Raw genomic sequence first — 15,093 nt, 5'->3', positions numbered from 1 at the left:
TGCTCAAGTTATAAGAATGTTTGGAAGTGAAGAGATATGATAAGGAGCTGTTTGGAATGTGATCGAGTTGAAGAGAATGAGTTTTGGAGAGAGATTTTCGTAAGCAAAACGTAGGAAAATTGCTGAATAGCTGCAGAACTTCGAAAATTCATAACTGGAGTTCTGGACATCCGATTTGAGTTCCGTTTGAAGCGTCGGAAAGCTAAAGAGATGAACTTTGTTATAAAAATGGTTGCAGCAGTTGTAACATATTTAATTGTGACAGGATGATGTTGGAAAGAGGTGAAGTTGCGGTTACGCGTGCTCTTAGAACTAGACTTGTTTGTTGGTACGGCACGGGATGTCAGTGTCAGAGTTGAACGGATTGAAGAAATAATTAAAAGGTTTGTTGAGAAGCAATTTTAAGAATTAAGTATAACATTTGAGGAGTTTTGGAAATATCATTTAAGGTGTCGCTGCATGGCGTCAGTGTTGCAATTTCGGACAACGATTGGAAAATTCATATCTTGAGATCCGAGTGTCTGATTTAAGTGTCGTTTGGGGCATTGCGAAGCTGACTTAATAACCATGACATATGTTGTCATTTGATATTTAAAACTTTTTAGAAATTTGTTCCCATTATAAAAGCAGAGGCGTGGGAATTTTGGGTTGTTGGGAACCGGTTCCCAGATAGAGACAACCCGGTTCCCCATAGTAAAAATCAGAGACGAGTTATGGGAAGCAGCCAGGAACCGGTTCCTGTGTGGGAGGAACTGGGTTCTACTGTGTGTTTTTGGAAAATTGTTTTTACTTTAAAAACCCATAACTTTTGATCCTATGAGGAGATATTCTGAAGTCGGTTAAGGAAGCGCAAAACTTGTTGAATAGGAATGCCTACTACCGTGATTGTTTGAAAAAAAAATTGTGTAGAATATGTTGTTGAGGAATAAGTTGATGAGATGTTCGGTAATACAGATGATTTGAGTACCGATGGATTTTAGTGAGGAGTGAATTAGTAGAAAAGGTGAAATAAGTTTTAGTACAGTTGAAGTCGTATTTATGATGCCAAAGCAACAACATGTATAGAAGAAGAATTGTAGAGGATTTCTTACACCTATTGATGTGAGGAAGACTTTGTGGAAATTCTGAGTGGAATGACATTTGGACGTGAAAGATGTCATGGGATTTAGATTAAAACCTCGAGTTATGAATGTTGTCGCGGTCTTTTGCTAAGATGGGGATTTTAATTTGGAACGAGATGAATAGTAATGTACGAGTGTACTAGTGATTATGAAGTTTGGAAGTACTTAACAAGTGTGTGATGCTAAGTGACTACGAAGCGGATTGTGTAAAATATTTGGACGTTGGTGTCTCACCGACAAGAGCCAATGAGAGGGAAGTGTGTGAGTTGTAAAGACTCAAAGTGAATTATTAGACTATGGCGATGTTAATGAGTTTGAATGCAAACTCGGAAAGGGAAACTATTATGTAGTAACGACGGTTTATGCTTAAATATGGTTGTCGGCTATCTATTGACAAATTGAGGACTTGATCACCCTTAATCTCTTGTTGATAGTAGACGGATCATATAGATAGGATGAGCTTGTTTGTTACCTTAATGGTTTAGGATATGATGGATACTAAGATGTGAGAATAATCACTCACCATGTTGTGTGAATTTATGAAGAAGTGGATATGAAAGAGTGCAATATATTGGACGGTGACTTAAGACGGGTAATCAGAATCGCGCAACGAAAGTGTGATGTGGAGTAGTGTTATGAGTATTACTCGTGGGAAGTGAGGAATTAATATGTCAAGAGTCTACATAGAAGATATGAATTGATCTATATGATAGATTTAGAATCTAGTGGATGCAAGGATGTCGTGCCAAAGGATTAGAATCCTTTTGAATAATTGTCGAAATGACGAATATGTTATTATGGTTGTACGTAGTTAACGAGTATGTATTCGGCAAAGTTAAGACGATGAGTTGATACTATATGATGCTACGATAATCTTATGATGTGGTGAGGTGTTATTGTAGATTTCCAGATATAATGAGGAATTATACTCTATGAAGAACGAAGTTGATTTAATTCTTGGAGAAGAGCGAGACTCGGTTCGAGCTATTTTGTAAGCAATGGTATATTAAGGCTGATGAGTGTGATTATAATTACTTGTGTGTACTCGTTCTGATGGTTAGAATGTTTAAATAGAGGAAGTAAATCAGGACTTTGTTTTTAAATGCGAGTAAGTGTTGCTAAATGGTAGATTAGTACCATGTATGATAAAGAAGGATTCTGGAACGAATGAGTAAAGAGAGTTGGAATTGGATAAAAATGAGAAATCTAATTAGTGATGATGATTGTAATGAGTAATCAAATAATGCAGAAAAAGCGGAATGTAACATGTTGGATAATTGCTGGTATGACGTGAGAGGAGTCAGATAGTTGAAATTCAATGGTATAGGAATGTTATTATCGAGCTCTTGAAAGAAGCAGTTGGTGAAAAGTGTAAGTGTTATTTCATCGCTCAGATGGAAAAGTGTGTCTAAGGTTGGTACGTTCGGTAGATGGAATACTTTACTGTAGTATTGATCGGGTGTGGTCATGCCATGGTTGTGTAATTATATTACTCAGTTATTGGGCGTATTGTATGAGTCACACCTTGACGCTCCATTGTCGTTAACCTTGGGAGATATGGCGAGTGGTACAACTTTGGATGGTCAAATGCGACGTAGGAGCTGAGATTGAATGCATGAGGCATGCTTATGTTGGTTATGTCAGATGAATTTTGAGGTTCGACTAAGAAAGTGTTAACTGAGAACGGGAGAGTCAGATGAAGGACTCCTATCTGGAACTTTTCACTAGAAGTATGTTTTCGAGGACGAAAACTCTTTTAGTGGGGGAGAGTTGTAACACCCCATATTTTCTAATTTTAATTTAATTGGAAATTAAATTATTAATTAGAATCATTTTGATATTTGTTTGAATTATTGTAAAATTATGGATTAAGGGCCATTGGGCCGGATGGTGAGGTTAGTAGTATGGGGGTGCTAAGTGAGTAAGCCCATTACTAACCATTTTATGTTTTCATAAAATAAGGGAAATATGGAAAAAAGAGTCAAAACGTGAAAAATGAGAAGTTGAAGAGAAGAGCTGAAGAACGTAAAGAGGAACCAAAGAGGAAGAGGACCAAAATGAAGAATTTGGCTAAGGTAAGGGGTGATTACTCTAATTATGTAGTATTATGATTTTGATGATGATAGGATTGAATTAAGGGATTAGAATCTCTATTTGGGATGTTAGGTTTTGTGAAATTCCAACACTGACATGTATGATTTGATGAATTGACTGCAAATGATGATGTAATATTATTACATGGTGTTGTGGTATGTTGTTTGTGCATTAGAATCATGTATTTGGAGTATTTTGATGTTATTGATGATCAATTTCGTAATGGTATGAGTTGGTATGTGTTTGGGATGCATAAAAGCCTTAAAAATCATGTTTTTCAGCTTCTGGGTTCGTGGGAACCGGTTCCCACGTGGGACGAACCGGGTTCTAGTACAAATTTCCAACAGCACGTTTTGAAAACTATTCTAACTTCAAACAGCTCTAATTTTCAAACCGTAAGTCCGTTTTAAACGCCGTTTTGGATGTTGTTTCTTAAATTAAAAACTCTATAATATAAAGTATATAAAACAACAATAACTTGATTTTATTTTGGAAATCTTGATTTATTTCGTTTATGGCGTGTTTTGTACATTGTGTGCATGATTTGGTTAATGTGACAATGTGGTGATGTTATAATGATATAACTGTGATTTGACATTATATGTGGTGTGAATTATATATGATATAATTGTAGATGGTGCTGAAAATCGAATATATTATTCGGTGTTGCTTTTGGTGAGTTATTGATAATGACATTGTTCATTTTGATCATGTGGTGATTATTGTGATCGTATAATGATGATTGATTTGTTTTGAATGATGCATGATACATGTACATGCTTATTGGTGATGAATTGGTGATGATAATGAGACGATGTGATACGTCGGATTGGTGATGTTGTAAGCATGTTGTATGTTGCATTCATTCGCATACATTTTTGGTGATGGATCCCGGTGATGAAAGTGGATCAAAATGGTGGGCATAATTCCCATTGTGTGGAATTTGTGCTGGTTAAACTGTATCTCGGTGATGAAAAAGATCAGTTGGATGGGTGTATCCCATGTATGGTACCACATGCATAAGAGTCTGCATGGTCTTTGTATAAATTGTGACATGTCAGGATGAATTTCGGTGTTATGATTGTGTTGTGTTATTGGTGCATACTTTCGACTTGTGTTTGTGATTGGTATGAATTGATGAATCTGAATATGCTAAGTAGGGTGGATAATTTCTTATGAATTCTATATCGGACGATTTATAATGCTATTTAATTATGATGTAGTCTCACCCTTACTTTAATGATTTCAGATTGAAGTAGCGGCCTAAGCGATCAGTGAGGATGACTCGTAGAGTTTATCCGGTTATGTTGGGTCGTGTCGGTCATGCTCTGGTCTTGTAACACTGGGGGACGATAGTCTTAGAGTTTACTAGTGATACACTATTTTGCCATTATTGTATAATGTACCGTTGATTTTATCGGAAATGTTTTACAACATTGTTGAATGAGTTTCCGCTGTGCTGAACATGTATTTTGATATTTTTGGATTATTCTTAATAAAGCATGACAAACAACTTGGTATTCTATTTCTTTTATTAATTGTAACATCCTTGTTGTATGATTACTCTGATTATTATTATATTTTCCGCGGGGGTTTAGAAGGGTGTTACATTAATTGCATATATTTGTGATATTGTACATACATTCATATCATAGTGTGCCTTGAAACACAGGTGGATTTGCTTTGAAACAAAAGCGGGCTTGGATTCTAGAGTGAATCGGAAGCCGTAAACTATATGTTTACAATTGGTGGACTTTGGTCTTGTCCGGATCGGAAGTGTGGCGTAGATTCTAGAGATATGAATCGGAGGTTGGTGAAACTTAGAATTTCACATTGGTACCACATGCATAGTGTCACATGTTTCATTGAGTCACATTAGAGTTATGTGATAGTTGACTATGTGCATTATGTTGTCATGATATGTGCATGATTGTGATAATTGATTATGTGCATTATGTTGTTGTAATAAGTGTACGAGTGAACAATTGATTATGTGCATTGATGTCGTAATGCTATGTGTATGAGTTTGGTAATTGATTATGTACACTTGGTGTTGTAGCGATATTTGTATTAGTTGATAATTGAGAATGGGTGATGTTTGAATACGTAATTGGTTAAATGCGGGAATATGTGATAATTATGGCTATGTGTATAATTGAGAATATAGTATTGAGATATTATACTCTTATACTTGGTGTATGCTTAATATATGTGAATTGTGATTAGCATTAATTTTATGATTAGGCAAGTGTAATGCATTCCTATAATTGTTGATTTAACCATTGTATCTCATTATACTTTCTTCATAATGGTTTGTATTCTCACCCTTCTGTTTTAATGTTGCCCTCGTTTGGCGACATGCAGGTTTTGATGATTAGTAGCTGGCGTGTGATCTAGTCGGAGTTTCGTCCGAGTTGCTTGGTAATTAAGTAGCGAGTCAATGCTCTGGTCATGTAACACTGGGTAGCTTAGATGTCGAACTCATGTTCTATTTGCTTATGTATTTTGTTATAACTTGTGAACCTGTTTAATTGGTTACTTGTTGTTGAGAGGCTTTAGGCCAAATATTATGATCATGGTATGGGACATGTATCATTTGTATGAAACACATGAGTATTACTTTCCGCTTTTAATGCATATTCTGGATGAATTATGATTATATGTCAGGTGTTATTTGAAATGACCAGGTGTATTGTATTTTATGGATAAATGCTGTCGGTTTTTAAAGTTTTTTTTTTTTAGTTTTTGAAACGTCGATGTGACGCCCTTTTGAGTTATATGCATGCTTATTATATGATTAGATGTTTATTATTTTATGGGGTAAAAAGGGGTGTTACAGAAGACGAATCCTTACCACATCTTTGTGGTTCTTGCTCCTTAACAAGAGAGGTTTGGAAGAAGGTGTATACTTGGATAACTCATTTCGAGGAGATAAATCATGAAGAGTTCCAATCATTTTTCCTCTCTTTCGATAAAGTGAAGTGCTTAGACAATAGATTAATTATAGCGGTTATTTGGTTGTCAACGGTTTGGTCTCTTTGGTTGAATCGCAACTCCGTTATTTTTAAGAATGCTTCCTTTATCTTTGAAGAATGTTTGTCGGTGATAATTCTCAACGTGTGGAATTGGTTGAGATTCTCTTGTAATTTAATAGGCAATAGTAACTTTTATGTGTGGCATACTCTTCCTCTCTTATGTTTTAGGAGATAGAGTTTTCCCGTTTCTTCTTTGTAATTGGGCGGAGTACCCCTTATACTCCTTTTAGCGAATTCCATTGCCTATTAAAAAAACTTTTAGCAAGTCCTCGAGAGAATATGTTAATCTTTTTAGGTTGATATGTTAATCTTTTATCCACCTCTCATATATTTTGTGCCTTCATTCAGAGCTCCGATATTTATTTGAAGTACTTCGACTAGTGCATGCAATGCCATAACTATGTTAGGTTTCATAATCTTAGATGCATCATAATTGAAGCAATTCAAGTATGAACCAAAACATTTTTCCCGCGTTTTACTAAATTTGATGTGGTATGTTGAGTTCAATGTCTTAATGAACTTATTTAGTATATGTTAGAACCATAGGTGGTGGGAAACTCTCTTCAGGATGCATGGAAAAACATTTCACTTGAAGCTTGAGAGATTCGTTGATATTTCATTTTGGCATTGAAAATGTTTAAGTTCTCCTATGAATCCATATTCTTGTAATACTCGTTTGTGATAAAAGTAGAAACCACTTTGATATTTCTTCTTTTCTAACCTCTCCCGTGAATGGTATTTGAGTTACAACCTCAATTTATGTAATTTTCCTTAGCGTGTTAAATGAGTAAGATGGTGATACTTTTTCAGTTATTTTCCTTTAGTGACTAGTTGTTCTAGTGATTTTGTTTCATCTCAATCATTTATAAATTAACTTTGAGATGCTTGACACAAGCTTTCATCTTGCTAATGACATTTGTTAGTATATTCTCGTTGCAACTGTGATGTTTGGGTTGAAGTGTATCACATCTCTTGGATCCTTCCACATGGTTCCTCTTTAGTGATTGAAAATAATGAGTGGTAGGACTTATGTATCCATCAAAACATTTCTGAGATGGTGAATTACTATGCTTGGATCTTCCATTGTAATTCTAATGTTTTGGTTTTCCTTGAGATAATTTTAGTGGAGTCTAACTTATGGTATCCATATTGATAGTTAAACTTTGAGGTTTGTGTATTATTTAGTATGCCTCATTGTGGGTGGAAATGAATATGTGAAATTGGTGTGGGTTCTTAATCTCCCTTATTTCTTCAGGGCTTAAGCCTCAATATTCAGTATATTTTTCTTTGATAAATTGACTCTCTTGGTGAAATATTCACAAGATATTTGGGCTCATCTACTTAGATCGATACCATTACACAAGCCCCTACTTTAATCAAAGGTTACATGAAAATTCATTCTCCATAATTCAACATGGATTAAATATGATTCAAGAAAACAAATATTTCATTTGAAAATAAGTTGTATCTATATGATCATATCTTTTGTTTTTTTACAACCACTTTAATTTGATATATCATGAGAATTTATTTTTCATATATTAAATTTGAATTTTGAAATCATGCATATCATGTGAGAATTAATTTTTAATTGTTATACATATAAATATAGTTTTTGTACCTCAATTTTTGACCCTGAGATCCCAAACCATTTTGTACATAACATGGTCATCATCATCATTATCATCATCATCATTATTTAGATTCCATTTACTAACTAAAATATACAAAAAGAGATTGTGTTTTGCTTGTTGCTTGTTTCCCAAGGCATGTGATTAATCAGGAAGTTCAAGAAAGATTATGGTTTTGAAACCCAAAAAGGAGTTCAAGAATCCTCCTATGCTCGAGTGATTACCTCATCAAAACCAAAGTCCAAGAATGGCACAATTCAAAATCAACAACTTCCAAATACATCTGGTGCACAAATTAGGGTTTTTACCTAAATAATCTGGGAAGTTGACTTTAAGCAGGACATGGCTCCATGGCTCAAACTATGACTCAATGATCTTCAATTCAATATTACAATTCACTCACATCATCCATTTAACGAGGAGAACTTGATTCAATTGGAATCCACAAGATTGCAGTTCATCTGGAAAAAGTCAACTATGAAAGTCAACCTTTGACTTTTGAGAAATTTGGTCAATTATGGATTTTTGAAGATCAAAATCATCAACATATGATTATCAAAGCTATTTGATCAATAAAAATCAATCAAGAATTAAAAAGTCAACAAAAAGTCAAAATTAGGGTTTTAAGTGTTTTTTACCTCATTTTGGGAACTTCAAAATTCACCTACAAACTCAAAAATCTTCCAACATGAATGTTATAGATCTTGATCAAACAAACAACCTTTCCACCTATAACATTTCTTCAAAAAGTGATTTATTTGAGAGATATTGGATCAAGAAGTTTATGTCAAAAAACTTGGAAGAAATTTTAAGCGTTTTAACCTAGATTTCTTCTAACTTTGTGGTCATTTTTCACCAAGATCCAAAATGAGTTTGAGAAAACTTTTAACAAGTGGATTGAATTATGTAGAAAGGGCTTTCCAAAGAGACCACTAGCATGAAATTTCATCATTTGAGCTATGAGATATGATTTTGTGAATAATGCACCATAACACTTGAAGTCAAGCCATGAACATGAAGAAGTTATGAACCAAAACCATTTCAAATGAAAGATTCCTTTATTGCAGATCCTATAACATGTTGGAAACACTAAACTCGTATGATTTTACTTGCTTTTGAGCTATGATCCATGTTTTTTATGCATTATCCAAAGTTTCATTCCATTTATGGCACAAAGTTAACACTTCCATTCTTGAAAAGGAGCTTTAATCACAAAGTCCACTTTCCTTGAGCTTCCAATTTGTTGCTTCAACAAACACTCCACCAAAAGCTCAGACCAAACGTGTTTAAAGAAACTAACAACTCCAAGCATACTTGTAACTTCCATGGAGGGCATTGCTCATTGCATCAAACACACCAGAATTCTTCAAGTCACTATCCAACTTGAAATTCTCCTTTTTATGTCATTTTCATTTTGAGAGCAATTTTAAGTTCCACAAGTTCTGAGTGTCTAACAACCATCCAAATAGCTTCTATACATCATTTAGAAGTTGTTCATCATAATCACCACCCTCAAAACCACCTCTAACAAGAAATCACCATCAAACCTCCATTAAAGAGCTTTCTTGAACCTTAACCACCAAACTTTCATTTTGTTAACACATTGTCCAAAATACAATTTCAGATACCGTCTATATATCATATAGAAACTATCCAAATCATTAATCAACAACTGTAACACCTGGAATCAAGTTTTCTATTTTAAGTTTCTTGTTTTGTATGTGCTATCAGGTTTGGAATTCTGGGAGGTGTCAGTCCATTCTAAGAACTTCAACACGTTCCTTGGAGGTTAGGAAAGCTATCCAAAATCATTAGCACAACTCTGCAACACCTCCATTGTTGAAATCGATTCATAGTTCAGAGGTACATTTTTAAAACTTGAACTCATTTATTTAGGTACCAATTTGATCAAAGCTTGATACCATTGTGTTTAGAATTGCATAAGGATCAAAATTCCTCTGGTTTCATTCATTTATTCAAAATGCAGATCATTTAATTTGATTTTGAAGTTTTAGGGTTCGTAGCATTTTTCTAGAAATTCATGAGTTATAGGTTGAATTAATTTGCAAATGATATATGGTTGAGTTGGTATTTGAATGTTGAACATGTTTGCATCTTGAATTTTTAAAAATGGTTAAGATTTGATGATGTTGCATTTCCATAAATTTGAATGCCGTGAGGTTGAAGATGAAGTTCCATTTTGAATTTTTGTACTTCTTTTCTTTTATATTTAATTCAAGGTGTATGTTAAGTGACTAAAGCGTTTGGTTCAGATGGTAAAGGGCGTGTGTGTTGTTAGTGTTTAGGGGCGTGGGTTTGATCCATCCCTTTTACACTTTTGAATGTTTTATTTTCTTTTTACCATTTCCAACTAGTTTTCATATATTATTGGTTGTGTGGGCCTTATGATCACCAACTGGCGCTTGGCCCAGTGGCTAGGTTTTGAGATGTTGAAAGTGAAGGCATGGGTTCAAGTCCCATATGGACCAAAACCTATATTTTTTACCACTTGTTTTCTACACATTTTATTTAACTTTGAAAAATCATTAAAAATAGGAAAAATAATTATTTTGATCTGTTTTTTTTGCGCTACTTATTTAACTTGTCTATTTTTATAATATATTTTAAAATACCAAAAATATTTATAATTTTATCATTAAAAAATTAAATAAAAAATAAGTCTTTTATATGTTTAAAAATCCAAAAAAATCATTTCTTTTTTATATTTTCACCAAATAAACTCTTGTATATTTTTGTGTGAATTATTTTAGGGTTAGGATAATGTCTCCTTGATGTCACCATGTACCCTTAGACCTACTCTCCTTTAGGGTATGGTACTTTAATCATTAAAAAATCAATTAGGTTTAAATGTGGTTCTAAAACCCTAATTTTCTAAAACCCTAATTTGAATCTTTGATCCCTAGCCTCACCATATCAATATAACTTGTTGCTTTGATCATTGTCTTTGTTTATGTACATATAATTTTTGATTTTTTATCCTTGTACACTTCTGCTTTATTCATTGTATTATCATTGTATATATACTTTGTTTACTAACCCATATGCATGAGATATTTATCCATCAATCATATTCATTCATAGATAAAATGATTTCAAAGGTACAAACATCCTTTTATCCATTATCATTTGAGTTTACAATGATCTCTTTGTTATACTCACTTGTTTACTTTTGTGACACATGTTATCTCACACACACACACACACACACACACACACACACACACACACACTTAAGGTATCCTTGATTGGTTGCTTAAGTTGTTGTTAAAATATCCAAAGGAATGTGAATGGTATTGACTAAAATTGTCAAGGTACTCAATCTCTCTTCCAAACTCTTTTATCTTTGTGCTTAGTAATGTTAAAGCTTTGCACTCCACTTGTTTTTGAAAATGGTTTTGTATTGTTAAAGCTCAACCTTTTTAAATCAACCCTTGGTTTTGTATGGCTAATGCTTAACCAACTTCTTTTAAGCTCTAGCCTTGTATTGTTAAAGCTTGGCTCTTTTTATTAAAACTTGTTAAATATTGTTAAAGCTTAACATTTTAAAAACCTGTTGAGTATTGTTAAAGCTCAACACCCAAAAAGATTTTGCCACTTGGCTCTTTTATTTTCCTTTTAAGAGGAACTACAAAATCTATGACTTCCCTATTGCATTTAAGGGTGTGTAGGCCTAAGATCCGATATCTTATCGAGCTCACTTTGAAAACCTTCTTTTCTCAACCCCACTCTATTTAAACAAAAAACACAAAGGCATTTTCATAATAACAAAAACAATAATGAAAATATTTTCAAAGAGGTTCCTATGGAGTACCATAAATGTGAGGGGTGCTTAAAATCTTCCCCTTGCATAACAAACCCACTTACCCAAATCTCTGATAATTTTATTAGTTTTGATTTTAAAAACTTTTGTGGGTTTTATTCGCTCTTTCTCCCATTTCCTTTGGAAGCAATAAAGCGCAGTGACGACTCTGTTTAAAACATATGAGTTAAGTCATTTCAATGACTTTAGTCTCACAAATTTTACCGCTACAGTAGTAAGATATAACCCATATTATATTTAAATTTTCCTCCATAATTTATCATGGATTAAATATGATTCAAGAAATCGGATATTTTATTTGAGAATAAGTTATATCTATATGATCATATCTTTTGTTTTTTACAACCACTTTAATTTGATATATCATGAGAATTAATTTTTCATATATTAAATATGACTTTTGAAGTTATGCATATCATGTGAGAATTAATTTTTAATTGTTATAAATATAAACATAGTAAGATGTAACCCATATTATATTTAAAATTTTCTCCTTTGTGAGATCATAAGTAGTCTTCTAACTTTCTTCATATTTGAAAATGACTTGGCAGATATGACAAAAGTGAATACCTGCAAAACAAATTTTATTTTTTTAATTTGAATATATGGTAATGTGTAAATTACTAAATATTTTTTAAATTACTCAATCTTTTAAATTAAATTTATAAAAAAAATTATGTTAAAAAGTATTAAGACTTAATAAAACAAAGTTATAAGTATTTTTCTCAAATTCTACAAAATTCCAAATATATCCTAATGTGTTTTATACCAAGTTTTATTATTTTCACTCAAAATTAATTAAAAGAATTTGTTCAAAAGTTAAATTTCAAACTTTTCGATAATTTTTTTAATTAGAGGTGAACAGATTTTGAAAGCATTTAAATTAAAGTCTTTCTCCTTAATCCAAAATGGTGGCATTAACTTGTATGATAAGATTTTCCTAAAAAGAACATGTTTACTTTGTAGTAAATTCAAGAGATGCTTCTTAAAAAAAATAATGCCATTTTAGATGAAGTTTAATATATTGCAACAAAATTAATATATTTAAATTTTAAATATTTTTTCTAAGTCGTTTAACTCAAATTTTCTATGACTTGAATTTCATATTTTCATGCATTTTATTCGGAGTCTTCTTGCTATAATGCTACTATTGTATAAAGTATTTTTGCTATAATGCTATTGCATTCAGTCATATATATAATCAGGAATATATTGTGATAGATGGTAGATTCTCATATCCTCTAAATAATAAGGAAAGTGGGTTTAAGTATACTTAAAAAAAGAAATTATTCTTTTTGGTAAGGCAAAACATTTTCATAGGTTTTTGTTTTCTACCTATTTTCTACTCTAATTAATATAAAAATATTTATATATATATATATATATATATATATATATATATATATATATATATATATATTATAAAGATTATATTAAAAAAACAATATTATTTTACAACACAACAAACTGGAGACTATCTTATTCTAGGTAAAGCATCCACCTTGGAGCCTCAAGGTATCTTTCACCACAAAAAAATAAAAATAAATAAGCTGAGGTTAACAAAATTCAAATCATATCAAAGCAAAGAACTTAATCAAAGTATATACGAGTTTATCAAAGAACCATAAAGAAAAATAGCAAAAAAATGAAAAATAAACTGAGGTTAACAAAACGCAAAGAACTTAATCAAAGTATATACCTCGTTTATCAAGGAATCATATAAAAGAATCATATCAACTAATCATAAAGAAAAATCTGAGTAAAGTAAAAAAAAATAAAATAATAATAAACATGAACTTAATCAAATTATATACCCAATCAAAGAATCATATCATAGTTTAAATAAGTCTTATGATTATGACAAGGTGTATGTTTTGTTGTTTTTGAAAATAAATGTGATGACTTTTGAGATATGTATGCTAATTTTACTCTGATCTTGCTACATAATTATAATATTTCCTTGGGGTTAGAAGGAGGTGTTACAATAGTGATTAATTGACAGTGTAAAACTTTTTACTTTCTAAATGAAACGAAATAGTTACTCTCCCCATATTTATATATTTTTTTAAAAAACTAAAACTTGTTACTACAAGTAGAAGAGTAGAGTTATTAAATTATTTGTAAATTAATTAGTTACGGGTTAGTTATTAGTTGTAAAGCTAGTTACGATGATTAAAGTAAATTTTTATATTTTTAATCTATATAATGAGGAGGAATTTAGGGTGAACTACCTTTCAAGTGTTTCATTGTGAACCATTATTAAACACCCTTGGATGAAAGAATTACACCGGATCTAATTATATACTATATGTACATAGTAAATACACACTTTTTCCAATTTTTCCTTTGGTTTCCTTGGTAGTTTTCCATACATCTACCATCTCGCAGACACACTTTTACCTCCCTTATCACTATGTCATGTCATCTTCAAAGGTGTTTCAATGATGGAATTTAATAAGCTTCCAACAACTTTCAAATAATGGGAGAAAATAAGAGGAGGCTAACCCTAGGAGGAGAAATCACCAAGGTAAGGGTGAGTTTTCTAGAATTATGGGTTTACACAATGATATGTAATGGTTAGAAATGTGTTAGGATTGGGAAATTGGTTGATTCTAGTTTTAACATGTTAGGTTTTGGTTGAGATTTCATGAAATTTGTGATTGAAGCAAGTTTGGATGTTAATACTTGTTGTTATATGATGTCTACTGGTAAGAATGTTTCTATTTCATGAGATTGTGAATTGTTCATCATTTTTATAGTTTTGAATGTTAGGGTTTGAAATGAGGTGCATGAGGCAGAATGTTGTCAACGCAAGAATTTTTTTGCATAATCGCATGTTTGCTTAGCGAACTAGAGAGATTGCTTAGTGAGGTATGAAAGAAAAAGTTTTATATTTTAAGGAATTGAATTGGATCGTGTATTCTTATTATTTAACATGAATTTTGGTAAATTTCCCATTATTTTCTGGAATTGTTTGGTTGGCTTTTGAATCGATTTCTTAAGATAACATGATACTTGAAATTCCATGTATGTATGTTGTGAAATGCAATTACTTGAGAATAACATGGTTGAGCTATGTTTTGCTACTTGTTATTGATGATGTGTTGATAGGTGATGTGTAAGGTAGATGCTTTCATGGGTATTTGATAACATGAAATTGTGTATGTTTGTGCAAAATTGTGGCGAATTCATGTGATGAATTGGTGAGATATGTACTTATAATTAAAATTTGGTGGTTGTCTTAATTGCATATATTGGTTTTTTGACCATGCATTCATGGTAGGCTAATGCCCAATTGGTGGTTCTAGTCCTATGGTGGGGATCTGTAACAAGAACTATATGATAATTGATGGTTCTAATCCTATGGTGTG

Source organism: Vicia villosa, linkage group LG3 (genome assembly GCF_029867415.1).
Source record: "Vicia villosa cultivar HV-30 ecotype Madison, WI linkage group LG3, Vvil1.0, whole genome shotgun sequence".
Classification (NCBI taxonomy): Eukaryota; Viridiplantae; Streptophyta; class Magnoliopsida; order Fabales; family Fabaceae; genus Vicia; species Vicia villosa.
This window is presented reverse-complemented; position numbering follows the sequence as displayed.